The sequence below is a fragment of the Dicentrarchus labrax genome, unplaced genomic scaffold (assembly GCF_905237075.1).
Source record: "Dicentrarchus labrax unplaced genomic scaffold, dlabrax2021, whole genome shotgun sequence".
Classification (NCBI taxonomy): Eukaryota; Metazoa; Chordata; class Actinopteri; family Moronidae; genus Dicentrarchus; species Dicentrarchus labrax.
Window position 1 is genome coordinate 6,580,100 of NW_026136701.1, and position 27,584 is coordinate 6,607,683.

At 42.3% G+C, this 27,584-nt stretch overlaps 1 protein-coding gene across 5 annotated transcripts in view; it reads right to left on the reverse strand.

The window, feature by feature from the left end:
* The window catches only part of LOC127363499 (uncharacterized), a 146,445-nt gene extending 121,057 nt beyond the window's left edge, over nt 1-25,388 (reverse strand). For 2 of the 5 annotated variants that reach the window (XM_051400009.1, XM_051400026.1), the window contains exon 1: nt 15,888-16,154. The gene's annotated coding sequence lies outside the window, so the exon portion shown is untranslated. Of the gene's footprint in view, nt 1-15,673; nt 15,801-15,887; nt 16,155-25,187 lie in introns of those variants that run through there. The other 3 variants (XM_051400017.1, XM_051400033.1, XM_051400044.1) reach the window with 3 other exon arrangements.
* Between the last annotated feature and the right edge of the window lie 2,196 nt (nt 25,389-27,584).

Below are 27,584 nucleotides of genomic sequence, written 5' to 3' on the forward strand. Positions count from 1 at the left end.
CACTTTCACACCAGTCGGTTCATTTGGTGCAGACCAAGGAAAGCATTAAGCGTGGAGCCCTTTTTAGTCCTGGTCTGGCTAATGTTAACACTGACTTATTACAAATCAACCAAGAGTTGTAAGCATGGACCAAAAAGCATGGTCATTTTTCAGTGCAAGGTGTTATTTATAGCACATGGTCAAGTGGCAGTCTCGACTAATGATGCTCATAATCAGTTATATCTTTAGAGAATGTTTAGATACACATGAGAAGCAGTTTAGTCAGAGACACATAAAGGAGTTGACCATTTGTAACAAATGGTTATGCTAGATTTGATGCTCTTTGAGGCATCCCTTAAAATCTGCATAGAGAGCTAATTCCCCTTAACAAACACGCATGAACATTTAATCTTAGTTAAATCAACAATAGCTCAAATATAGCACATACTTTAAGGAGTGGGTTGGAGGGTGCTGCAGCAGCAGACGGTGTTGGCATCAGAGTATCATCAGAGTAATAGTGAGAAGTCTGAGGTTATAATTGCAGTGGTGTACACCTGGATGAATATGATTGGACGCTGCAAGCAGAACAGCTGATGAATGAGCCCGTGATTGTGAAGCATGTATGAAACATCTGATGCCAATCTTCTGAACGTGCTCTGAACACTATGCTCCAGTAAAGTACTGTCAGTCCATATAACTTTATGTTTAGAGCTCTTGGTTTGTTCGTACAAAGCCAGTATTAAACGTGAAATGGATTTTAAGTAGACTGAGGTTACAATCTAAACTAACATCTTAAAGCCAAGCTTGAGTGAATGTTGACAATGACAAGTCGCGCTTCCTCTTTCTGATGGATGGCCAGACCTGGAAAGCAAGGATGATTGGCATTTGGCATGGATTTGGTCTATCTTGCCATCTCCACACCTGTCCCCCACTGTCTGTGTGGTGCAAAGAAAAAACAACTGATCAATACGGCCGATCGATGGCTTCAAAGATTTAGCCTAAGCTCTGCTCCATTCTCAACAGCCTGTCATTCACCCCTGGCTGCCCAGACGCATCTTATTCCAACAGGAGACAGCTATTCACTTTCTGGCTTTCAACTGTCTGTGGAAAGTAAAGCACTCCCTGTCGTCCATTCTGAAGGATTCTGACAAGAGGCAATGGTGTGTTTTGGAAGGTCGGGCAGAGCACAGAGCAACGCAGCTCTGGATCGAGAGGGAAAAAAAGGCGGGGAGGCGGAGGTGGCGCTGTGGAGAGGTGAAAACAGACGCTTGCAGAGGCTGCGCTCAGGAAATCATCAAACAGCAGTTGGTTAAGGGTCTCTCTTGTTCCACAGCAGTAAAGGGACCCTGATGATGTGACACCAGGCTGAGCTGATGAATGTGACTTTTGGCTCGGGTTATAGATAGCCCCATTTTGTTCGACACGGGCCGCCTTTCTTCCACTGGCAGCAGGCTGAATGGAGGCTTGGCATTTGAAAGGAAGCCGAGAGATTTGCTGGCGGATTAATCCTTTCATTAGGGAAAGTGAGAAGTTAATTGCGGCAACAGCTGCATCTCTCATGTTTACACGACTGACGGTTTAAACACCATCCCTTTAAACGGAAAAAAGCAATTATCAATAAATGCAAGGCAATCTTGCCAAGATGAATTGAGCTCAAATTAGGCTTTCTTCTTCTCCGCACCGCATATTCGGGGCGCAAACAGCCGTGTTGGCTGGCAGCACGTGGTCTTTTCTAGAGCTGAATTGTCACACAACAAAGATAAAACACTTGACTTTCTGCGATGAAGAGTTCCCAGGGAGAGTGATCAAAGGTGAGCCGGAGTCGTGATTTCTAGCTGATGAGGAGAGAGGGGAGATGAGGAGAGAGCGTCGGGTGGCAGGGAAGATGGGAGAAAAGGGCTCTAACTCACTTGTGCGAGCTGATGGGGAAGAGGAGCCGGGTGTGTTGACACACTGTGGAACAACAACTTCAACAGAAGAAGAGCTTGCCAGAAAACTACAAGTCAGATTATGCTGGCAATTGAGAAACGGAGACAGTGTTTTCGTCTTCATCTGAAAGTTTTACTTAAAAAATGGGGATCCAGAGTAAGAAGACCAAAAAACAGAGACAAGTCGGGGGGGGGGGGCTGTGGAGGAAGTGGGACAGGCATAGAGGCTGGGAGGAAAAGGATGGAAGGCAAACAGTAACCGGATGACTGGAAACAAGGGCAGCGGGGAGTCTGACAACAAGGGGGGAGGGATGGATGGAGGACAAATAACGCAGGGAACAGCACAGTGGCAGAGAGGAGAAAGAGGAACCGAGGCGCTGAGGAAGGCAGGGTAACATTCACCGTTAGAGCCGATCAATTTCCCGTCCCCTCAATAATAGATGTGACGAGCACGGTGGGCTGTTATCTGTCAGGCTTGACTGACCGAAATACAATCCCCACTGGGAGCCCCACACACACATACACACACACATGCCCATGCAGTCAAAAAATGCTAGATTTCAGCACATACTCAAAGCGTAACTTATGAGCTAACCTTGAAGCGCATGGTGGCAAAAGAAACAGTGAAATGGAATTTAACACAAAATGGAAATCGTTTGTGTTTCCCGAGGCCTTCTATGTCATCTCCATGGTCACACACTGATGCACCCATGTCACTGATGCTCTCATTCATCAACTGAACTTTCTGTCCATTCCACAAGCAGAGATATAAAGCAGCACCCACCCCTGCTTCTCTTCTCACACCCTTGTGTTGTGTCCTTTTAATCTCTCACCCTCCATCTTTCACGGGACCCAATGTCACGTCACACGCACATGTCCAAGGCCACACTGTACCGCGGCTTGCTCTTTTAACCATGCAAGAGAGCGTGGTGGTATCAACACGTGCACACTAGCATCAGGTTACCTAACAGCTAGCGGGAGCATCAAGCAGACAGTGGAGGGCAGGCATGTGGAAGAAGCCTCAGCGTGACAGAGCACAACGGGAACAGGCTCTCACTCAGCCCATATCTGTCAGGACCCCCTCGTGTCGTTTTACCCAGATGTGTCACACCAGAACACACACACACACACACACACACACACACACACCTCCCCACGCATTTGCTTTACATCCAGCTGTTCCCCCTGCAAGTACGTATGTCAGGGGTGGGGGGGTGCACTTCAGGCTTGTGACTGTGTGATCGGAGGAGTATCTGTTCATGTGCGTTCTTTTGTCTTTGCTGACATTTGCCATATTGAGAGTGTCACAGCATATCTCCGTGGATGCATGCAAAGAGAGGGTGACAAAAGTAGAACAGTGGAATATGTTAGTGTGTATGGTGTTGGGACAACACAGAAGCGAATCCACAATTGCAAACACGTCAGCCTGACAGACTCGAAAGGCATCAAACACAGTCAAGAAGTGGAAGAGCTGAGCTGATACATACGGCACACTGAATTTAGTATTAGTGGTGCACCAGGCCAGTCATTTTTGGCAGAGAAAATGATTATTAGGTGTTCAGAGGCATTTTGACTGCCTGATCGGGAGCAAAAAAATTCAATTTGGAAAGTGTTCAGACATAAATGGTAATAAAATTGATGAGCCAATTTGTGGGAGTCAGCTGAACGCCAGCAGTGTAGTCAGCTTCCCAGCCTGTGATCATGGGTGACAAACACTTGGACAGAAGTCAGAGTGGATGGTGCCACAATGAGGAGCATCTCAAGCACAACCACCAGCAACAGGTGAGCAAACACCTCAGTCACATGTAATTACTATGTTTGGATTCACCAATGATTTATTTACTTGTGGATAAAGAGAGATGTCAAGCTGCTATAGAAACAGTCTGTTCCTTCTGTGCTATACTGGAATTTATGCTTGCTGCAGGCTTTTCAGTGATGTGCCATTCAAGGTTCTGAACAGAGTGGAGACAGGAAAACTGAGTTCTCTCAAAGTGCATTCAAAGTCCAATTTCTTAAAGAGGAACTCTTAAAGAAATTATTTTTTGAGCTGAACACATAAACTCAAATTATTAACACATAAGCTCAAATTATTTTTTGAGCTGAACACATAAACACATTCTTGTTGGCGTGTTTTGTTACTACATGGGATTTTTCCAACAATACACATATTGTGTTCAAAAAAACTATTTTTGCATCTCAAACCTAGCTTTGATGTGCGATTGTGTGATTTGAAAGGTCACAGAGAATATCATATTTATGCTAGTGAAAATTGAAAATGGCCATAATCAACTAATTCCTTTGCCGTTACCTAAGCTACGGAGAACTAACAGCAGCTAGCTTTGTACCACTCCCTGACATATCCTGTCCTTTTTTGTACCTCCATAGATTAAGAGCCCACAAGGCCATGAGCCACCGTCACACCACGGTACAGCCGTTATCTTCTGGCTCATTATTGTCCCCTACAGTGCATTACTGAAATATTCTGGCTGCGCGTACATACCCTTTAAATATTCTCAGATGCAATTTGCATTGTTTGACCTTTGCAACAAGATTAAATGTATTATTGTATCCAGTGTGTGGTGATATGTAGTCAACCCCTCTCCTGACAGAAATAGATCTGTCAGTGTGTATTAAGCATTAATTCAGCTGATGGTGGCATTGAGTAATAACAATGATATTCAGATATTTTGCTCTGCAACATTAGCTTTAACAGCCCTGCACACCCACACAGGTATTTTCACTTATTGTGGCTGATTAGATTATGGTGACGCAGAGCTCGGCTGGGAGATTACTGAGGTCGATGAACTCCATAGACTTTCTAGAGTTCTTATATTTGTAACAGGTGCAACAAAACTAAACTAAAACTAGGAGCTATCAATTAAGCATGTGGAAAGCCACACCAAAACCTTGTATTTATTATCTAATATTCCTCAGGTAAAGCCAAGGGCCAATAAGCAGGTGGGAGAAAAATTAGAATGAAAATCAGACAGAATTACCATTTTCACTTCATTCATTTAGCCAGACATTATGTTCATGTCAGCCAATTTCTTGTTGGGAGAGTTATTTAGTTTTATTTTAGTTTAATCAGTCAGTACAAAGTGATGTTTCTCTATAAAACGTACAAACACAGAACGGGCACGTATGTGTAAAATGGGGGAGCCGGCAGGACCGGACACAAAGTCGCCATACTAGATACCAACGCTACTGTGTTACACGTCATGCTTTCTAAAATCACACACTGGGGCAGCATTATGCCTGCGTTGGTGTGTAAAACAGCAAAGCCGGAGTAATGACAGGTCTTCTTTGTTGCAGGATCTCTGTTTAAAAAGGGCTATGGAGTGCTAGACCTTTAACCAATATTGTATTTTTAGGCATTCCACTGAAAGCATCATAGTTCAGACTGTTTTTAGTGGATTAATTTCTGTGCCTGTCTGTGCTTATCTGTCTGTTCTAACCCTTCTAAAGATTGGCAACTTGCCTGAGTTCCCTGCCTTCTGTCCAGTGCATGCTGGGATAGGCTCTGGTGAACTTATGACCCTTGACAGGAGTAAGTTGGCATGTTAATGAATGGCCGTAGATAGCAGATTGGAAAATGAGTTCGACAATGTGAGCAATAATACATTGTACTTCCATTTTAATTCTTTCTCCACTTAATTAGAAATATATCATTAAAAAAACCATTATGGATCAGTTATTGGAAGCTCTTTTAAATCGTTTACATTTTCAACACCTCTTTCATGTACCATTTCCATTTTTCAGACCAACATTACAACTTTTATAAATAGTCTTGCAGTATGTATAAAAATAGCTGGAATCAGTGTACAGATACAATATGCCGGGGGAAAAGTATTATGATAATAAAAAGTATCAAGGCATTTCTAGGCCAGGACCAAGAGAGGAAAACTGCTTCCCAAGAATCAAGCATGACTCCCCAGTGAGCAGCTCACTCGGTGTGCAGCAGCCTGCACGTACAAAAGGGGGAAAAAAATTACAGTCCACTTGAAGAGAGACAAGTGACAAGACTTTAAAGAACAAACAACCTTTCTGCCTAACACTGTGTACAACGCAACAAGGAACAGATTCTCCATCCAAACCATGCTCTGTCAAGCTCAAAACATGATTCCAGTATTGTAGCGCTGTGAAGTCCCTGCCATGTAGGCCAAGCCAAAACAAATGTGATGTCAATGCAATAATAAACGAGCTTTGTGTTTGAGTGCGACCATGATAATTAGTCTCAAGACGGTATGTTAGTAGAGAGAAGGCTCATAAAATATAGAGGCCATTTGGCGTGCACTCAAGTACAAATCTGTATTCTAAGAGCGTGGGCTGTTACACTAATGTTCTACATAGTTTAAATCTGGCAGCAGCACAGTCAGAAAACTTTGTTTGGAGGAAAGATGCTGACGGCTCCAAGCAGCAAGGTAGAAAAGATTACTGAGTCAGCGCACGTACGTAGATGCACACCCTCTCTCAGACACACATAACACACATGCCGACATGCCACACACTGCACTCACTAGAAAGAAAATTCCTTTTTGTTGACTCGATTGCCCATGTGCCCGAGAGACCACGCGCATCAGCCATTCAAGGTTCCTGACAAAATTGGGGTCGCCGCTGAACAGCGCAGCAACCCAAGGTCGGGGAGATGATAATGATGTTTATGAAGTCTAAATCCACAAAATAAGATTCCCTCTGTATCTCCCAAGTGCTTACCTGCCGAGCATGCCTCCATTGTGACCAAGTGTGAAAGGTCTGGTTCGCAATTTTAGCTAGAAGCAGCGTCACATTGTGCGGCGGAGCTGGGGAAGGAGGCTGAGGAAAGCACACATGAACCTAAGAATCAGAGGGTGTATAGTGTATGTGCAAGGCAGTTCACAAGACACATTCCTACAGCTTCATGCAGTGAATTATAAGATTATTGTCCCAACCCTCCAACATCAGCAGGGGATGCGGTGACATTTTGACAACTCTAATCACCTCATTCTGAACCTGTTCTGTTTGCTCATGCAAGCGAAGAAATCTCCAGCGGCTGTGAGCTGGGAAAACACTGCAGCCAAAATAAAAGGCATAGCAAAGATCTTAGCTGCCCGTTGGGTGGTCCAAAAGCTCCTGGTGGGCTCTTTGGTTCAATATGCTAGCTGCTTTTTCAAATTTTTACACGGTGTGTTTTCACAGCTTCTGTTCAAACAACCCCGTCTCCTGCCATGACACCCCATCCTGAGAAACGGCAAATACATCTTGGCCATCTCCTGAGGAACTGGCAAATAAAGAAGAAAAGAGACTTTTAAGGCTGTTTTTCCCCTCTCGTCTTTTTTTAATTTCTGTTGCATTTATTATACATATAAAATGAGGCTTTTTGATTCAAGCATCAAAACACACAGCAGCACAGTTTAAGCACAGATCTTTTTGGAGGAGAAACTTGCCGGGCCTAATTGCAGTGTGCCTTAATGGCAATCAAACACCAAAAATCAGTGACAATAAGGCTCGACTGGTGTTGATGTAAGCACACACAGCTGGGCTGTTGTACTCGTACACTGTGGCAACAAAATATACAAATGTACATTTTGTAAATCAATGTAGATAGAGGAATAAAGATGAACACACGTTCAGTGAATTATATATAATGCTTTAGAAAAGCAGCCATGTGCATCAGAGTATGCCTGAGACTGACCACCATTACCACAAAAGTGCTCTCACACACTCTTACATACACGCAGGCACTGCCTCGACCCCAAAGTGCTGCTACACACCCAATTACAATTAAATTCTGTGCTCCGTGCTCCTTGGGGCCAGAGTATCGATGATTCATTTTGCGTTTTATCAAAGAAACAGGAGTGCCATTAAAAAGAGATCAGTCAGCCACCAGGCTTGAGGAGTCTGCTTCTAATTGGCCATTCATCAAAAAGCCTTCTCAAGTAGATCGCGGCCCTGAAATATCACGCATGACAACTGAACCGCATTACATTAATTACACTACTGATGAACCTCACGCTCTGTAGCTCGCCCCTGTGATTCCATGGAGGCTGGAGAATGCACAGATGCATCACACACACACACACACACACACACACACACACACACACACACACACAGGTGGACATATGTTCATGTTCACCAGAATATACACTGTCAGAAACGACAGCTTGGTACATCAAACCAAACTGAAAATCATGGTATTTATCAATGTAATTTGACACTGAGATAAGCATGAACAAACATTCCCTTTGCTTCTGTATTTTTAGCTTCAAAAAGCCCTCCCTGAGGTGCTGCCATTTTATCTGCTCAATATCATCAGTCAACCTTTAAAAAGATGCTTTCAACCATTTCACTTCACAGCATGTCCGGCGTGTTTGCACAGAGACAGAGCACTGGTTTAAAAAGGTATTGTAGTCACTGTCTCTTGTCTGTCTTTGTTCAACTTAGCAGCCATCAGGACACACACACAAATGAAGCGTTTTGAGCTCCATCTCTCTCCTCTCACCACGTGCAGGGAATTCTCCCTTTCATCCATTTCCTGATGCACTCTAACTAGACAGTTTTCGGTCATGTCCCAGAATTATGCGTGCTAGCTCTCTAGCTTCCCTCACACACACACACAGACACGCACAGACACGAACAGCTGCACATCCGCTGACAATTCATCCATCTCTGAATCTCTCATTTTCTGGTTTGAGCATTTTGGTGCTTTTTTCCCATTCTGAGCTGCTGGATCAGCTGGGGCTGGGTTCATCACTAAGCAGTGTGCCCAGAGGCCAAGAAACAGAGAGGCAACCACTGTTAGTGTGGTTACTGAGCAACTACGGGGTTAAAACAGGCATAAAAAGAGCCATATGTAGGCTCGTTTGCATGTGCACGCGCACACATTTATCTGCGGTGTTTCCTTTAGGCACAGGACTGATGAGGAAGGAATCTTCAAAGTAACGGAGTGAAACCCAGATGGTGTTTGATGTGTGGATAATGATTTAGGTAAGGCTAAGCAACACTTTCTCCACATCCAGGCTCAATAGAAGCCCGAAACTGTGTAGACTTGAGTGTGAGAACCAGAAATTGAGAGCTTGACGAGTCATGGGAAATGTAGCTCTGAAGTACTGGATGTGCAGATTGTTCCCAAACCAGCCTGTCTGTGTAACTACTTTTCATGCATCAAGCAGCAAGAGCCATATAAGAGGAGCATCTTGTGGGAATTGAACTTGCACCCTTGCAGACTCTCGTGCATGTCAGTCCCTGCACAGAAGCTCTGGGTTACGCACTGCAGATATCAGTCCATCATTGTCATACAGTAATTCAGTATGTAATGTTCCTCTCAGTCCCTAAGAAGCAGAGGAACAGACACACTGTCTACACGGAGCATGCTAAGCCCAGTCAGTGTCCTGTAGGACCGGCTATTTAACACAGGAATAAGCCAATTATCTTCATGGAGTAGGCAAATTTACAATAGGATTTAGTCAATTCCTAAAGGACTCCTATGTCAGGGGTGGCAGCTTATACTGTAGGTTTCTTTCTGACATGGCCACACATACACACACACACGTCTGCAGCTGATGTGATACGTGCACCCGTGCAGATGCACATTACCACCAGCCCAAGCAACCACCTACACAGTCACTCCTACCTCGGGGACACACAGTGTTCTCCCAGAATTACTGGCAGCCGCGATAAAGATGAGCCAAAACTCCAAAGTGATAAATAACACAAAGAAATGAGCTACCTTCTGTGCAAGCAGATTTTTCTGTTCAAAAGCAATTGTTCAGAAAAATAGTTCATTTTCAGAGTATGATAAATTTAATTCCAAAACGTTGGTTACAGTCATTGGCACCTTTTGTCGCAAAGCTTATTAAAGTCTTCCTAAATTGTGTTAAACCATGGTGAAATTATTTAAGTAGCTACAGTTAGTGCTTTCAATTTCACGTGTGCTCATGAATTGAGAAATAGGGACGAGTAAATGAAAATCCAATGGAAGCTGTCAAATTGAAAACTCTTTTAAAGATTTGCACCAAAACTAATCACTTCAATATGAGGTCGACTAGAGAAAATCTAATTGAACATTGAATATTATGATTCCAGATTCCATGTGCTAAAGCCCTCACTGTAGCCTCCTCTATTTCACTGCAGCTAAGTGAGATTTGACCCCCTCTCATGGATTCCACCTTCATTATCCTCGTACATGCAAGTAATGCAAGCTGGGCTGTGTGACTGATATGCCTGTTCTTTGATCTGTTCTTCACTGGTACACCTCCGCCATCATGACTCATGATTTAAAGGAATGTTACGAGCAAGCTCGTTCCCTGGGCAGATCTCCATACAAAAATTAACCAAAGACTTTTTTTCAAAAAAAGGTTTGAGCTAAACTTCAGTTATATTTGGAGGATTTTATCTGCTAACCTAATGTAGTGGAGAGAAAGCCAATAAGTCAGCCACTGTGTATTTGAGTGCTGTCTGGTGTAGGCTTAGAGTTAAATGAGTGTATCACAAGCTGTTTTGAAAGACAAACATGAATGGATTTTAAGCAGCGTTACGAGTTACATATTACTCATTGAAAAGGTAATTGCATGCTTTTGACTTTATAAAGGCACCTTTGACAGAGATAATAATGTATCTGTGTCATATACATAATGTACATTGACATAATGTAATGTAAGACATTGTGGTTCAACAAGAAGCAATAGCTGCTCATGGCTGGTGCACACTAGAGGATTTTCAGAATCAGAATTTGGTTTATTGCCAGGTAGGTTTTTACACATACAAGGAATTTGCCTTGGTGCATTGGTGCATAAAATATACAAATCACACACAAAAAAAATCCAGTCTTAAGTGCAAATTCCAGAGACTTGGGCTCTCACAGAAACTTGTGTGATCAAACGTGACTGAAAAAACAAACATGGAGGCGCAGAGTATCGCCGTCAGCTGTTTGCACTTGTGTGTGCTTTGTTTTCCCCTAAAGTCTTACTGTTAGCATGTGGTTGGTGATATATATGATGATATATAATATTCCATTGCTTTCTGTTCACACGAGACCATTTCAAGTTAGTAAATAATAAACATGTTTGATATTATCCTCTAATGTGGGGCCAGAATCACAGATATGAGATATACTGAGCATCAATAGCTAACCTTAGTTTAATGTCTATTCTTATTAACGCACACAGCCGTCAGCTATAGGCGTTTATTTTAGTGTTGCTGTGGGACAACACAAATGTATCTAGTTATTAATACTCCCAAATCAGTAACTTTAATTGCGATATTTAAACTATCAACTATTAGTTATGTTGCCAGTTACCGCCATTGAAATTATAGTGTCTGTTACGGAAAACTGTAAGCACATCATTGTTACATGAAACTAATTAATGCATTACTGCCCAACACCTGTTATGTTTTCTTTTTATATTTATTATTTTCCGCTGGTTTTCTTTTAATTCACCCTAGGAATTTAATCATCTTCTCCCTCCAATACTTACATACACTTGATATTTGTGCGTCTGACGTGTGCCAACATTGAAATCTCTCCAATAAGGTTTGACAGAAACACAAGGAAATTCTGAGCATTGTTATCCAGCACTTGATTCCTGGCTCAAATTCAACTTTTCATCAGAAATATAGAGAAAAGATTCATTTTAGCTCACTACTCCATTACTGCAGCCAGTGGCAGCACGTCTACAACCAACTCACACACACACAACCAACAGTCATGTAAGCTTTCTTGTTCTGTCAGTGTCTGACTCTCTTGCCCTTCTTTCTCTCTCATTTCTACACAGTAGGGTATAAATGTAAATACACAAAAAATACACACACACACACTCAGCCTAGAGCAGCCTCTCGTCTTTCTGTGTAATAATGTCTCCAGTGGAGCGAGCTGCCGTACTTTTTTCGCCATAGTCCTGCTTCATCCCACCCATCCAAACAGCCATTCACCGAGTTGGGAGTTGCCTCTACCAATCTAACACACCACTCTGAAATTCAGTCCACTCCGACTGTTATACAGACCCCCTGCTGACCGCAGAAAGAGAATGCGCCTCCATATTTTCAATTCTTGTCTAAGGGAGAAAATTGAGGAAAATCAGAATAACGTGTGCTTGAGTGTGTGCATGTACAATTTCAGACTGCTGAAGACAATGATTATGTATGACTTTTCTAAGTCGCAGACAACTGTGTGTATGTGTGTGTGTGTGTGTGTGTGTGTGTGTGTGTGTGTGTGTGTGTGTGTGTGTGTGCGTGCATATATGCATCCCCACCTGCCTGCATTACCACGTGCACGCGAGTAAACAGCGACGTTGGTCTGAGAACAATCAGACCGTGACAGACTCTGCAGTACCATCCCACAGGCCTCTACAGAGGAAAAACACTGCACCGCTAGACATAGCCATTTCCTCTAAATGACCACCCTCCTCCCCTCCCCTCCCTCCCCTCACCACCAGGGAGAGAATGGCTCTGTGTCTCGACGTAGCACTGCCCAGGCTGGGGTCAGTGTGTCCGGGCTCTAACCGCAGACTGGGGGACACTGGGGACGTGGCACTGCATCGGTAGAGGCTGGGGACGCTGCACTGCATTGGAGGAACAATGGGTAAAAGCGTGAAGGATGCTCAAGCTAAATCCCACACTTTTCCTGGGAGATGCTTGTTGTGAAACCCGAAATTTCCCATCTTAAAAAGTCCCCATCAGCAATCATGTGTCTTCACCTCCTTTGATGCATGATCACCATCAAAGGGCACAGAGGGAAGGTATAGTGCGTCATCCTTCAAATCTCTCTGGAGTTTAAAGGCAGTATGGATGAAGAATTCCTCGTCAGTCACTTGCCTTGAGTAGGTAATTGGAGATGATATAGCTGAGATAGAGTTCCGTGCAAAGTCGCTGAAGAGTTGCGGGCTTTTCACTCCCCCTTCAAAAGACTGACACCAGAAGAAAAGTAATCTGCTGAAGGTTTTTTTATACAGCTCATTCCATTTTCCCCGTGCCTGAAAAGCAAGAAGAGGGGAGTAACTACAGGATCTGAGGCAACGTTAGATCCTGGAAGCTCCTTGTTTCCTTTCCCGTTTCAAACAATCGGAAAGGGAATTCTGCCATTACATTATCTCTGTGCGCGAGGGCCCTAGGGAATGTTCACGTCTTGAGCACTAAGCATTTATTTCCTTGTTCTGTGCGAGGATCCCTGGGAGGCCATGTTGTCTGATTCATTTCACTGAATTGTCAGCTAATGAATGGTACACGTCCGTCGACTGCCACACACTCCGGCGGAAGAGAAAAGCCCCCATGGGTGCACATCTTGGGGGTTCTCCCATTCTCATTAGGAGGGAATCAAAGAGCTCACTGATCATTTACCATGTTCCCTATAGGGTGGGGCTGCATGTGAAGCCATTATTTCTCCCCCCATAGAAGGGTGATCAGCATGTTTAGCAGCATCTCTAGCATGTTTGGAGGCATGTCATTGATGGACTTTGATTGAGTCTTCAAAGAAAGACAGCCAGTGGAGTCTCTTGAACATAATTAGTAAGTAATCTGTCTTCTTGGCAAAACTTTACAAGGGACTCCAGGCAGGAGCGGCAACGCGGTTATGTAAGATTGGCTGGGGAAAATGGTTAAAGAAAATCTTCATTCAAGACGTGAATTCAAATTCCGTTCCCCAGCGCGTCCTCGAAGTCTCTAGTTTCTTTCTTAAACACACAAACATCTTTTATATATGTCCTTGGTGGGGTTTTTCTGTGTCTGCAGGTGTTGCTCCATCCTCCCTTCTCTCTCAGTATCCCACCATCTATCCCGAACTCCTTCCTCTACTGTTGCCCATAATACACAGTAATGTCCGCTAATGGGATTTGGTGTGTCCCTTGCTTGTCACAAGCACACCACCTCTCTTTCCAGCTCCTATTCTTCAGGCGGTTTTATCGCCAGCATAAGTCACCGACTCAGTGCGACCTGTCTGCTTCCACCCCCCCTCCCTTTCCACTTCCTCCTACTCTCCTCTAATTTCCCAGCCTTTCTTCTTATCTCACCTCATGTTCTGCCCCACCCCTACCTCTGTCCACCTTTCATCTACTCCATTTTTCTCCATTGAACTACCCCTCCCCTCCTCCCTTGATGTCTCCTAACCTCCCCTCTCCCTCTTCTCCCCCTGCCCTCCTTCACATCCCCGTCGCTCGTCGGTCCCCATCTGGGTAAATGCAAGAGCTATCTAGTGTAAACAATTACTAACGAATGCTGACACACACACTCTCTCTCTCTTAACCACCTTAGAAGAGGAGAGAGTGTGTGCCCAATCGCTAGTCTCTCTCGTCCTACCCCCACCCCCCCACCCCTCCAAAAAACAAAACCTTGTGATGCCACGGCTGGTCCGGAGGAAATTGCAGTAAAGTGCTCATGTAATCAAAGATACCGCAAGTGATAAATGTCCCCAAACACACACACATATCATCACAGACACACGTAAACAAGTATGGAGTCGTGGCGTTCACACACTATCAAACTGATTGTACCCATAAACTTGGTGCCACAGTGATGTATAATACATGAGCTTTCCACATACATAAACATGTCTTACACTGATCAGAGCCATTACAGTCGCTTAAGGCCCATCGTGTGTGTGTGTTTGTGTGTGTGTGTGTGTGTGTGTGTGTGTGGCAACCATTCATGTATCACACTAGATTTTATGTAAATGTTCAACAAGGGGCTATAAGAGCACAGATTTTACACTTGAGAACTGACCCAGCTGCAAAGATGACTGTATCAAAACCTGGCTGCGCTCTCTACAACATCAAGAAATTATATATAGATATGGCAGACCCACTTTTCTTGCTCTTACAAAAATATAGTACACAGCGGGCTACAATAATCGATATAACCTGGGAAGGCAGGTCATAAATCTAAGCAAATGTATTTCCCAGAAGGGCAATGCATGCTTTCACACAAACACAAACATTAGGCCTATTACATTTGTGCACAGCGTAAAAAAAAAAAAAGGAGCATTTTGCACGAGCTCATCACCGACACCCCCTGGATGTGGAGCCAAATACTTATTATCACCGACTTATAGGGTCGCGTAATAAATGGACGCAATTAAGCCGGGTTTTTGAAGCGACTCGGAGCCGATCAACCTCATTAGAGACGCGCTGAACCGAGGAGAAATTGCGCATACGGACGACTAGCAGGTAAAATATTTGCCCCGGGGTGTCGGTGCTCGGTATGTGACAGTCTGTCAGTCGCTGCTCCCCGCCGTCCTCCGGTAACGGCTGCGTGCAGACAGTCAGGAGTGCGCACACGCACGCCTGTCTGTTAGGAATCGGCTCACACGCGTAACAATATTGCGCCGGTTCAAAAGTGACAGCCCCTTCTCCTCACCTTGTGCTCGGAAGAAATCATGGACTACAAATCTGGAGGAATCGATAAATGGATCAATACCGGAATCAATCAATGTATACAACAGTTATTATGGCGCTGAAATTCCCCCACATAAAAGCGCACACCAGTGTGCGCCAGCGGACAGGTCCTCAATCTCTTTGACCAAGCTCCCAATTAGGACTCTAGTATGTCCAACGTCGTCTCCTATCAAACTGGCCCCGCTGTAATATTTCTAATAACTATAACTCACGGCTAATTCTACATGAAGCTTTAATGGATACACTTTTAGAACCACAGAAATCCTGCAAACCCCCTTCGGGATCTCGCACATATACGCACGGAGTCGGTCCGCCGCCGGTGAGAATAAACCACATGTATCTATTTCACTCAAACAATCCAAGGAAACCGCAAATTGACATTGAAGTATTAGAAGTGCCACGTACCGTAATTTCAAATAAATATGTGATCTCTGATGAATGCCAAGCAGCGGTGCCAAAGAGCAGGAAGGCAGAGAGAAACGCAATTCCCAAACACCAAGCGAGGGGAAACTAGGTCTGATCTTCAGTGAGCCTGACCGCCGAGCAAAGAATAAAATAAATCATACACGCTCTCAGTGACAGGATTATCTGCTTTCAGTCAGATTGAGTCGGAATTTACCTCTGGATGTCGGATCTCTGTGTGACGGTCTCAAGTTTCTGCGTCCGTCGCCCGTTCTGCCCGTCAGCCGGTCACAAAACTGAGTCCAAGAAGGACAAACGCTGTTATCGCGCCTCTCTCTCCCCCTCTCTCTCCCCTTTCTCTCCCTCCTGAATAATAACGTGACTCTTGAAAATCCCTCAGCACGTTTCCACTGGCTCTAATTTCTCCGTTTTGTCTCTTTTTCCTCTCTTGATCTCTTCATCCCCGCTCTCTCTCGGAAGTGATTATTATTGGTATTATGTCCATCATCACTCATAATCACCTCCTCCCCCTCAACCACCACCACCATCATCATCGTCATCGTCACCATCATCATGTCATCCAAAAATCAATACGCGTTCTGATGAGCATACTATTCATGTGGTAAGGCATTCTGGGTACTGTGTAGGTATCTCTGTAATCTATAATAATTCAATAGGAGCTTACATTGGGACGCCAGTGTCTTTATGTTAGAAAAAAGTTCAGCACCACTTTCCAATAGGGAACCCTTACTAGATGAGTTATATAATGCCCTAATTAACGGTTAATTGATAATATATTAATGCTGTATATATCAGTTATAAGACATTAACAAGCTTTGGGTTGCCAGGTTGTTCAGAAATGGAAATACCCCTGTAAGCTGCTGCAGGAACATTTCTACAAGGCGTTTTAAAAAGGTAACACTTTCTAATAAGGAACTCTGTATGAAAGGTTTATAAGTTGCAACTAACGCTTTAATTAATGGTTACTAATCATTTAGTAATGCTTTATAGATGAGTCATTGGAGATTACTAAGACAAGAAATAAACTAGTAAGCGTTCCAGGCTTACAAGTAGTAAGTATTTATTATCAAATATTAACATTTTCATTTCCTTATCATCTCACATAGAGAAGTATTGAATGATTTATTCACATTATTTATAAACCTTTCATAAATCAGGTCTCATCAAAAATTTGTACCAAATGTTCTGTAATATGAGTGTTCCTGTGGTGACATTTATCATAGTTATCATATACTGGCCTCTTATCATATATCTGGCCAGATGTGTTAATGGTTTATAAATGAGTTATAAAGTATTAGTAAATCATTTATTAAAAATTAAATAGCAATGGCTGATTTTTTTTTTTTTTTTGTCCAGTAGAATTCTGCCTGTGACTTGTTGTATATGCCATTATTAGCTATCGTATAGTGACCTCTTCTTATGGTTCCTGGAACTTTTAAACTCTTTGAGCTTGTTTTATCCGATTACCGACAATATTTAAAGGTACCCTGTGGGGTTTTCATGACTGGGTCCCTGTTTGGTTTGTATAATGCACACATGCACAAGGACGCCGAAGCATGCAGATACATGTAAACAATGTATGATTTTAAATATTAAAAAAATTCCACGTGGTATCTTTAACATATAGGAGTCTATGGACAAAAATCACACCTCTGTTTTGGCCTAGTTACTGCATTAAAAAAAAATGCAGATCTTTTTCAACAGGGGCACCATTATTATCATTAACACCATCATTATCAGCACTAAGCCATCACCTGATTACCGGGCAATGATAACATTATTATACTCATCACACCATCTTCATCATCGTCGTGGTCCTATTTCAAAAAGCTATTACCTCTATCCTTATCACTTAAGAGCAAATTATACAGTACCTCACCATCTTCACACACATGCGCGTACATACACACACACACACACACACACACACACACACACACACACACAATTTCATTAGGCTGCTCAGTCCTCCTCAGTCATTACACATGCTGTAAGTCCCCTATCTTCAGTCTACAATGTACTTGTAGATCGACTCCACCAGAAGTCCTTTGAAGAATGACTTCTGGTGTGTGTGGGGGGGGCAGTGCGCGTATGTTTAACCACTGGAATAGTAAAAGAGAGGGAATGCTCCTTCTCCATTATAGAAACACAGTAGAACAGGGCCAGGCAGACGACAGAGCATGAAAGGACTGATTTATCCACCAGGGAGAGACTCTGTATGTGTGTATGACAGAGAGAGAGGAAGAGAGAGAGGGAGGAAGGAAGAGAGAAAAAAAAAGAGGGCAGTGTGTACTTGCCTGTTTTGCTCTCTTTATTATTGAACCATCGAGCCGACGTGTACATTATTAAATTAAATGTATACATCTGTGTGTGTTTTTGTGTGGTACTTTCCGTGGGGCTTTGAATGCTGCGTGTTCTCTTCCCCTGGCCAGGGAGAGTCAGTTTTGCCATACATGTGTTTGGCAAGCAAAGTCAGTTGGCCAGGAAGCACAACCAGGCTGGATGTACTGTACACAGCACCAGAAAATACGCTTTTAGGCACTGTGTAAAGAGACAACTTGTGCCACAACAGGCTAGAGGATTTATTGTGGTTCAAACTCAGCATGTGTGGCCAATTCTTTCTTTGCTGTACTGTTTATGATCTAGTAAATCAAGTCTTAAAAGGGTCAGTTCACCCAAATTACAAAAAGGAAAAAAAATGAATTCTCACTGACCCCTTGTGGTATCTAGCCATGCAGATAATTCTTTTTTCTTTTTTTCCCCGCAGGATTTGAGTCTGTGATTTCCACTACCACTCCAATACAGTGGGCATGAATGGAATTTAGTTTACAGTGCTCACAGCCATAAAAAATGACATTTAAAAGATGTGACACTATAACAGTACAACATGCTTTGGATAATCCACGGACCAGTGAACAGTTTTTAATAGCCACGCTAGCAGCTTGGCTCTACTGATGGCAGTGCCGGTCCATTGGTCCACCCTTTTGGTCCAGACTGAAATATCTCAACAACTGTTGGATGGATTGCCATGAAATGTGCTACCGATACTCCCCAGAGGATGAATCCTTATGTCTTTGGTGAGCCAATTACTTTTCCTCTAGCACCATTATCAGGTCAACATTTTAATTTGCCCGATACTTTGGGTTATAACCAAATACCAACAAAATGAATGACTCTCCCATCAATCCCAGCTGTACTAGTAGGCTAAACTAAGATGGTCACAATGGTAAATATTACACCTTCTAAACATCAGCATGTTCGCATATTGGCATTTAGCTCTAAGTAGAGCTAGTACACATAGAGTTGCTAACAGAGTTGTAGGCTCTTTGTCTTGTTGGAACTACTTTACTTTACTACTGAAGAAATAGTTCCTACAAAAATGGTCAACAGTGCGGTCTGTGGATTAGGGTGGCCATTCGTCCGGCTTTTAAATGTCAGGGCTGTTGCTAGCCAATGAGTCATCGGACTACGGTGGCCCAGAGGTGTGAGGCCAAATACAAAGGCCAGAACACGAATACAAAAGCCACAACGGAAGTGAACTACAACGGAAGTGACATACAACGGATCATAGTTAGCTAGAGAACAACGTTTCACTTACTTATCACAGGGGCAAGAGCTGTCTTCTTCTATGAAATAGTCCGCCAGCAACAATCCGCCTCATTGTCAACATCCGTTACCGTTCACTTCCGTTGTGGGAAGGTTGATGAATGGTTGATGGTGATTGAAACACTTATGGTGTGTGCATGAGAGCAAGCATGGCCGCTGCATGAACATCCGATACACTTAAGGGTCACAGTTTGAGGGTTTGAATACATGGTCAGCCTATGTACTCTGCTGAGTACCTTATGGGTTTTTTTTTTATAGGGCTTTCTTTTCTTTTCTTCCTCTCTATAGCCATGAAGGCTATTTCTGAACATGTGTAATAATAGGCCCCTTTTATGTTCATCAAAAACTAACACTCAGAATTCATCACTACCTGTGTGCCAAAGCAGTCAACCACAGGAAATGTAAAAGCTTTCATGGACCGGGAGTGGGGATAAGTCATTCCTATGGCACGGTAATCAGTGTTAGAGTAACTAAACTGATACATACTTAAATGACAGTATCAGAGATAATTATTTAGGGAGTTGTTTTAACTCAGAAAACCTCCTTAGAGGAAGCTGGTGTGATGTACTATGTCAATTGCTATGTTTTCTGTGTCAATCTTGATGCTAAGCTACTCTTTAACCCCAAAGGGAGTTAAAACAAGCATGAAAATTATACAAACCTTTCCACATATACATTCATATTCACACACATGCGTACTTCATTGATCCACTGCCCTCCCAATCCCACAACTGCTTCCAGACACTCAGTTATGCCAGCGAGTGTGTATGTGTAGTGTATATGTATGCAGACTGACAGCCTGTGTGTGTTTTAAAGGCCACTGTCATGTGCCGGGAAGCAGGGAGGAGGGGGCACCCCCTGCAGCAACTGCAGAGCTTTGGTCCCAGTATATCTTCCAGTCATCTATCAGTGTATGAGATCCACGGGGAACAGAGAGACAGACCGTGCTGGCATATGCACAGCATATACAGAAAGCCAGTGATGGTATGTAGAGTGACAGCAAGGCAGCACAGCTATGGAAGCATCAGATAGGCAAGCAGGTGGGCAAACAGACAGAAAGAGTGCTCACTGCAATAGAAACATGCAGCTTTGCTTCATAGATAGACAGACACAAGGACAGACAGGCAGAGTGACAGATAGCATGAGGATAACAGACGGCTGGACAGATGCATGATGGTATTGCAGATCTATGGTGAGACACTGGCCAGGTATAGCGTTTAATAGCACGGCACTCAGACAGACACGGACAGCTGCCGCACGCTATAGTCCGAATCGAGCGGTGACGGACAGATGCCCTTCTCTTGGCTGGAAAGATGCCGCACCTCTGTGCAAACACATGCACACACACACACACACACACACACACACACACACACACACACTGCTGCACTTGTCCTCCTCCCTTCTCCACCTGTCTGCTCCTTGCTGTCAAAGAGCCAGACAGGAGGTGATGTTTGTTCCCTCAGGCACTGTCATCTCCTCGTTTTCTTCCCCCTTCCTCACTCATGTCTTCTTCTCTCTCCTTCCCTTTCCTTTTGCCTCCTTTCCTTTAATTTCCATTTTTGTTTGGCATTTACCATTTGAAGTGCTGCCCTCACAATAATACCACAGCCAGACAGCACCGAGTGGATTGTATATTTGTGTGTCTGTCGGTGGCGAGAGTCCAGGTATGAATGTGACAAGGGCTTTGTGCCAGAGAGGGTGCATGAGTGATTGTGTGAATGCAAATTACCATATATGGATGCATTGTTATTTTAGCTTTTTCTTTCTGCCTCCTTTTTCTCTGTCACTCATCCAACTGGCAAAGATTCTTTTAGCAAATGATATCAGCCTTTGAACGGCTGTTGACTATCAGTGAAAAAGAGAAATATGCGGATTGAAGAAGGGGAGAAGGGAGGTGTAGGTGAAGAAGCTGCTCTGCTACGCCAAATCTGGACATCGTCCTTCACACAGGCCCATTGGAAAATATTCATAGAATAGCATTAGTGTGCCTGATATAGCAGGTTTTAGCAGTCCAGCTGGTCACATTTGCATATAGTAGGATTGCTGAGGCCAGTTGGCAAGTGTATTGTTCTGCATGATGGCAAACATTCACATACCTGAAAATATTTGACTGTTTTTATGCATAGAATATGAATAGAAATTGTATTAATTAGAGCTGACATAAAATGTTTTACAGCAACACTTACTATTGGTATTATAGGGCTTCCTATAGTACCTTTGTAAATTTCTCTTCAGAAAGAGCAGATGAGAGATTCAGTAAAGCTTGTGTTAGCTTCTGAGCTTAAATCTGCGTTAATTGATTTTTAGTGCCAGCACAACAAGCTGAAAACACATCAGAAACATATTATCACTTCATTTAGTCGTTGTGGCTAACTTGTTAGCAAGTAATTGCCTATTTAAACATCGAGAAGACATGGAGCCGTGTCTGGTCATGAACTTGTCAGCAGGTAAGGCGACCTGCAGCAACTGTAGATTAAAAACTGCTCATTATAAGGTAACAAAAACACAGTGATTCCTATATTTAAGTGATTATATACCAATGAAAACATACCTATGAATATTATATTCCATTTCTACCAATAGATCCTCCTAAATGTTACACACTGTTCCCAGGAAACTGCAGAGTCTGGTGATAAATGATACGTGTCCTTTGCAGCCTGGTGTCTGTTTCAGCTAAAGAATGTTTGTTAGAGATAGAAGTACTATTTTAACAGCTTATTAGTTGAGAGTCAACAACTGTTGTCTGATATTACACAACTGTGGTTAAGGTTTGTGTAGGTTTAGGCACAAAAAACATCTTGGATGTTTCAATTTGTGGCTCTTTAACCCGTCTCTAGGGGCTCCTTGTGGCTTTGACAAAAAATTATATGGAAATGAAAAACACTTTCTTTTATCATTTTGTAGGCCTAAAGTGATTCTTACATCATCCAGTTGTAAAAATGTGAAGCAATTACAGACAGAATAAGAAAATGCTTCAACATTTCCTCAACTGAATGGTGCATTATACGTTACATCCTGACCCAGTGCCTTTTCATGTTTTGCCAAGCCTCAATAGCAGCTGTTATTAGTCTTCAGTCTCAATAGCTAGGATAGCCATAGAAAGAAAAGTCTTGGGGGAAAACATTTATGTATATGGACAGATATGTTTGCTTTCACCGATGCTGCTGGCTTATGCTTGAACTCCAGCAAAAAAATTAGTATCATTAAGTTCAAATAGGTTTTGTGCCTCCAGACAGATTTTTTACTTTCTTTTTTGGCCAGAAATTACTCTTTTGACAGTAAGGGTTATTGACACCTGCCCTACTCTGTAACACCACACTCAAACCAGGATCGGGCTGTGCGTTTTTGCAGTTCAGCAAGAAAACAGAGTAAGGAGTCTCTAGTGAAACAATCAGCTGATCACGTAACATCAACTGAGCTCATCAATTTATGAACTCTGCTGCTGGACATCTTGCATTGGGACCAAGTATGAAAAATAAGGTGTGCAAAAAAGGTAGGCTGTACCTGTTATTTCAACATTTTATGCTGTGTGTGTGTGGCTCATCTCATTTTTAGATTGTGTCTGCGGATTGTGAACACCAGCTGCAACTAAAGTGTAACCACAAGGTGATTAGAGAATCAATGAATCAACGGAATCTTTGCTTTTGAATTATTTAAGCTTTTGTTACTCATTCAATGTAAATCTGAAATGGATTTGTTTGGAGATTTGAAGAGATTCTGATTCAATAAACAGGTTCAGCACTATTTTCAGTTTTGATAAAATGCCATTAAACCCTAACCCTATCATCTTGTACGTTGTATCATCATGTCAGAAAATAAAAATAGAGCTTTTCTTTCTGGATTGCTAATAATTACAGTGTTTAGTCAAGTTTGGCACCCTTTTTAACAGCATCTGAGATATTTAACGGATGCCAAGTGCAGTCAGTGTTCAGGGTCATCTGAGGAATATTCGGATCCAACATTTATCTTCTAAATAGAAAATGATAGATTCATGAGAGCGGAATCACATTAAAATGTATTTGATATGCACATTAGTATGTTGTTCTTCAGTCAGTTTCACTTTGTTATTTGAGTTTCATTATTCTGTTGGATAATTTACTCCTCACTTAATTATCATGTAATCCAGGGATTAAAATCACCCAAATACCCAAATACTGATTCTGTACTCTCCTATCAGACTGTACCAAAGTTAATTCCAGATGTCTCTTCGTTATTTTGTATGGTGTACTGTATTATATTGTATTTGTACAGCCTTACCTACACTACTCCTACACAACACTTACGTTTAAAAAAGCATACCATTACATATCAGTATGAGCTGGAGAAAATGAGCTGTGTGTCAATTAAACAAGCATAATGGGATTTATGCTACCTCACAACCCAGCATTGAAGGCCCCATAAACTTCAAGTACACAGCATATTTATAAGTAGTCTAGGAGTGCTTGCTCAGGATCATTTTAGTGTGATAGCGAACATCTGTTAAGACAAAACTTAAATGACCCCTTTTTTGTCTGAGCTGCAAGAAGCACAGATGCAATTTCAGGTCTTCTGCTTCACACCCACAAACTGCACAAAAGTACCTTTCTTTTATAATGATACCCTTAAAAGTCATGCTATGTATGACAATGACACAAAAAAGCCAAACTTTTCTTTGTGTATAATACATTAGCTGTAATAATAGCTATTGACTGTAACTTGTTTGCTCTACAGAATATTACATTCTTCATCAAAGAAAAGCACACAAAACACACAAACACACACTTATCTGAATCAGTCAGCAGTGACATTATATTAATGTTAAAGCAGGACAATAATCACTTACTTGGTCAACAAATTACATTGATAATTACTTGATGAATATTAGCAATGTCAGTGAGCATGTTAATTTGTAGTGTGCATGCTGGAGAGCAAATGTGTCCATGCACCCAGATGCTAGCTGCCTACCAGCTGGACTTCAAATGCAAAATAACCACACAAAAAAGTCAAAGAAAGCCCACAAGCAGAAGATGTTGCAAACATCAGCAGCAGCTCCAACGGAGCACAAAAAACCAGGTAAAACAGCCCAGCCGCTGGCTAAATCAGCCTAATTTAAGCCGCTACAGCAAGCGTAACATTTTCCAACACCTTAAGGGCCACAGAGAGCTCTTAACTCGCCTTGTAAGTTGATTTTATGGCAGGTTAAATACCCTCTTTCATCGATCATGCATGGAATGAATCTAATCCATCAAAATTCTTCTTTAAACTTAATCTCATGACTTCAGTCTGGCAACAATTTATTGTGTGCAGCCTGAACCGAAATTGAATAAGAAAAAGGGCACATTCGCTCCGGGACTGATCAGAGACCATGCTGGCTGAGTTCATGTTTTTTTCTGTTTCTATTCATTTCTAATTATTCCCTCTGATCAATTTTACATTCAGTCGGTTCATGATCACTTCAGATGTATGTTTCAAGGTTGTTCAATTTTCTACTGAAACAAACTAGTTAAGGATTTATTTAATGGAGTGTTGTAGAGTGAAACAACTGTTGGCATCAAGAGTTCCCAAGTCTTGTTGCTAGGCACATTTAAAGATGTCATCCAGTGTTTAAACCTCCAGTGTGAACATGACAAATGACAACAACAATTTTAATTTATATTCAGACTAGCGCCTTAAGTACACATATAATCAAGGACCAGCTCATTTTAAAAGAAAACTCACTTTTTTTTACTCCAGGAGTCTCCTCTATAATCTTTCACTTACTTTACTGTTATGTAAAGCAGTAGATTTGACAAGGTTGTTGTAAAGAAAAAAAGCCAGATGCTTCATTCCTTTTACACAAGGCTACACTTGATAAATAAGATCACAGATAGTTGCATACATTTCAGAAATGTATATTTTTTTTACTGACCTTGTGCATTATCATCTCAGGATTCACTGCAGTGGCATTCTCAGAGATTGAACAGACTCCTCCTGGATTCATTCTCTGCTGTCAAATATCTGCTAAATCCTGGCGTTGCTTTCACTTCTCTGTTGCTGGGCTCCTTCGAAGGCCACCTGTTCTGCATCTTGCAGCAGCTCCAGGCCAGTGGCTGAGCAGGAGTCATGCCAGCGACTGTGGTTTCTGTTGCCATTCTCCTGGCCAACTCACAAGCAGCTCCCATGGTGAGGAAGGCTTCACAGTCTGGCCTCCAGGACCACTGCCCAAACAACAGGAGAGGTTCCCTGTCAAATGAGCCCGAGCCTGTGGAGATGCAGCTGCAGATTTTGTGGCCTGGTGGAGCTGGAGGAGTGAAGACAGTCAGCTTTAACCCTGTTTCACTTTATTTAAAGGTGCAATGGGCAACAATACATTTGAGTAGTTATAAATAATAATCTTCCCTGTACAGCCCGCTTACATATTGAATTCAAGTCAGTCAGTCAACTAAAGTAATGTAGACTTTGAAAAAACCTTTTTATGACTTTTGTTAGACAGCTAGATTAAAGGTCCAGTGTGTAACATTTAGGAGGATCTATTGGCAGAAACGGAATATAGTATTCGTGGGTATGTTTTCATTAGTGTATAAGCACCTAAAAGTCTGAATTGTTCTTGTGTTCTTGTTCCCTTAGAATGAGTCGTTTTTATCTACCTCTGCGGGCCATGTTGAACTGCCATGTTTCTACAGAAGCCCAGAAGTGACAAACCAAACACTGGCTCTAGACACGGCCTTTCACATTTTTTTACAAGCTTCAAGAGTTTCTCCTACATGCTTGAAAAGGGAGGGTGAGGCGAGGGGTATTCAGTTTGTTGTAATCTTCAACCATCCACACTGGACCCTAACTCTAACCCTTTAAGGGTGGGTTAAAAAGTCTGCTATTATAAATGGGGATAAGAGCATGCACACTGTCACTGTCTTTTCTCAAGAGACAGATATAGCTGTGTAAAGAATAAAAAAAAAGTTCAGACCCCTGCATACTTTCTCAACACTGCAAATCACCAGGCCAAGCATTTTTTTTTAGATGCTGTTCGATGATCTGACAAGCACCTAGCCTAAAGCATACTGACACCTTAACAGCTATCTTGTGGAGGTTGGAAAAAGTGGTACATCACTGTAATTTTGTGTCCCGAACCTATGTCATAAACCATTTCAGACTCGTATTTTGACAGTGAGTAACGTCCACATTCACATGAGCCTTCCTTCATCCCTTGGAGGGGGCAATTGTGAAACCATGAACAATCCAATCTTCTGTGCTTTAATATCAGCCAGCGTTGTCAGACTTTAATTATTGTATAGAAACAAGATTGGATGGCATCCAGTTACCTTGTGCTCCATTTTAGCAGGAAAGCTTATTGTTGGTAGCACAAAGGGAGCTTATGGCATATAGTAGTGGCAGTGGCTGATGAAGAGTTCAGCTGATGACCTTAAAAGACCAGTGTGTAGGATTTAGTGGCATCTAGCATGCAGATTGCAACCAGCTGAATACTGCTTGCCTTCCAAGTGTGTAGGAGAAACTGGAGTGGCTGCGACTCCATAGAAGAAGACCTGCTCTTTCTGTAGCTCTAACCAGCCAACCACCAAGGTAACAAAAACTAAACAATTCTTATTTTCAAGTGATTATACACTAATGAAAACATATCTATGAATCTGTGAATAATATATTCACTTTCTGCCAATACATCCTCCTAAATGTTACACACTGGACCTTTACCTATTGAGAATGAATGAATGACACTATTATGCAATTAATAAGATGAACCCTGGCAATGAACCCTGGCAATGTAATCATAATTATTAACTTTTACATCAGCATCATAGGTGCTCTTATACAGTATATGAGGTTGGAATAAATAAGTAAAATTAGTCTCAGCCAATGCAGCCTTCCTGATGGAGAATGTGGTTTGGTCTGTTTGACGTTTCCTTGTTATCTAAAATGTACATCATCAAAACATCTAAAACGTCTTTTTCCATATGAGAGTACTGCACGAGGCTCTGATAAATACATTATAAAGGAAAACAAGGAAAGTGAATACCTTTAGATAGACTCTTTCATCCTCAATAAATAAATGAACAGTTCCTCAGAATTTCAAACTGAATTTTGTAGAATTGTCTCACTGCATTGTTAATGTGTGAACTGTCTGGAAATGTATCCAGCGTCTGAAAATGTGTAATTTGAATATATGTGTGTGTGTGTGTGTCATCTTTCATCTTCAAGAAGTACAGGCTCAATGTCAAGCTGCCAGCTGATAGAAGGCTTTTGTGCGTTTCCCCTTTCTACTCTACGTTCTCAAAGATTCTGCATCAACGTGTCCCTGGAGGTAAACGACCAC